Source organism: Lupinus angustifolius, chromosome LG09, assembly GCF_001865875.1.
Source record: "Lupinus angustifolius cultivar Tanjil chromosome LG09, LupAngTanjil_v1.0, whole genome shotgun sequence".
NCBI classification, from domain to species: Eukaryota; Viridiplantae; Streptophyta; class Magnoliopsida; order Fabales; family Fabaceae; genus Lupinus; species Lupinus angustifolius.
This window is the reverse complement of record NC_032017.1, coordinates 16,684,085-16,686,296: the sequence shown is the minus strand read 5'-3', so window position 1 is coordinate 16,686,296 and position 2,212 is coordinate 16,684,085.

Genomic DNA, 2,212 nt, shown 5'->3' with positions numbered 1-2,212 from the left:
TGTGTGCAAGAAGAGGAAAGGCTGAAGCGAGAAAGGACTGAAAGTGCTCATTATGTTACTACATCTAAAGACAAGGGCAAAAAGCAAATTACTTCAGAGCCCAAGAATGAAGCTGCTAAGGGTCCAATGCAAAAGAAACAGAAGCATGATGATGTCTGTTTCTTTTGTAAAGCAACTGGACATCAAAAGAAGAAATGTGTAAAGTATCACGCCTGGCGTGCTAAGAAAGGTACATTTCTTGCTTTGGTTTGTTCTGAGGTCAATTTAACTTCAGTACCTGGAAACACCTGGTGGTTAGACTCCGGTTCAACTTCTAACATCAGTGTTTCAATGCAGGGTTGCCTGAGCTATCGAAAGCCTAATCATGTTGAAAGATACATCTATGTTGGCGATGGGAAGTCGGTAGAAGTGGAAGCTATAAGGCATTTTAGGTTGTTAATGTGTACTGGTTTCTATTTGGATTTGAAAGACACTTTTGTTGTACCGTCTTTTAGACGGAATTTAATTTATGTTTCTTATTTGGATAAATATGGTTATTGTTGGTCATTTGGAAACAATTCGGTTCCATTGTCTTTAAATTCAAATGTTATTGGAATTGGTTCACTTATGTTGAATGACAACCTTTATATGTTGAATATCATAACTGATTACAGCGAAACCCTGAATGTGGAATCACGTGATACTAAGCGTAAAATTGATAATAATAATTCAGGTGCATTATGGCACAAGCGCCTAGGTCACATTTCTCAAAAGAGAATTGAGCGTCTTGTGTCAGATGGGATTTTGGATTCCATTGACTTCACAAACCTTAATGTTTGTGTTAAATGCATAAAAGGAAAACAAACCAAACAATCGAAATATGGTGCATATAGAGCTTCAGACGTCTTAGAATTCATACATACAGATATTTGTGGGTCATGCCCTATGACTTCCTGGAATGGTCAACGATACTTCATATCATTCATAAATGATTATTCTCGTTATGCATTCATTTTTCTTATTCATGAAAAGTCCCAATCAGTGGACGCGTTCAAAACTATTAAGGATGAAGTTGAAAATCAACTCAACAAAAGGATTAAGTGCGTCAGACCTGACCGTGGTGGTGAATACTACGTTAGATATGACGGTTCAGGTGAACAACGTCCAACGATAGATATGACGGTTCATGTGAACAACGTCCAGGGTCTTTTGCCAAATACCATGGCAGGATCGCCTAGCATGAATGGTGTGTCTGAAAGACGAAACCGGACTCTTAAGGACATGGTAAGGAGTATGATTTGTCACTCTACCTTACCAGAGTCACTCTGGGGAGAGGCACTTAAGACAGCAGCTTATATTCTTAATAGGGTACCAACTAAGGCAACTGCTAAAACACCTTATGAGCATTGGACTGGGCGAAAGCCAAGTCTAAAGCATTTTCATGTGTGGGGATGTCCAGCTGAGGCAAGGCTTATAGGCCTCATGAAAAGAAATTGGACTCCTGTACAGTGGGCAGTTACTTTATTGGTTACTCTAAAAAATCAAGGGGCTATAAATTTTATGACTCAAATGAAATCCATATTTAAGACGGGTTCAGCCACGTTCTTTGAGGATATTGAGTTTGAGGGGGAAGATAAGGTTAGAAACTTTGTCTTAGAGGAAGAATCTGTATCTATTCCAGATGCGATTCATATAGTTGCTTTTGAAGAAGCAAATTTGGAACCTTCTCAAGAAATAGTTGATGTAACCTTCCCTGCTCAATGTGAGTTAGTAATTTATGAAGGACAAACTCAAAACCCTCAAGAACATGGACAATAGGTGCAAGAGCCTATAGCTTTGCGTAGATCCACTAGAGAAAGGAGAAATGCAATTCCGGATGATTACATTTGCTTTCTCCTGGAACATGAGGGTGATGGCTTAATGGATAATGATCCATTAAACGTTCGTGAAGCCATCTAAAGTTCCAATACGGAAAAGTGGATTGAAGCAATAAAAGAGGAGTATAAATCCATGCAAGACAATAAAGTTTGGGAACTTGTCCCATCACCAGAAGGTAAGAAACCCATGGTTTGCAAATGGATTTTTAAGACCAAACGAGATTCTAATGGTAATGTGGAGAGGTATAAGACACATCTTGTAGCTAAAGGTTTTACTTAGAAGGAAGGGATTGACTATAAAGAGACTTCTCTCCAGTTTCAATGAAAGACTCTCTTAGGATAATCATGGCTCTTGT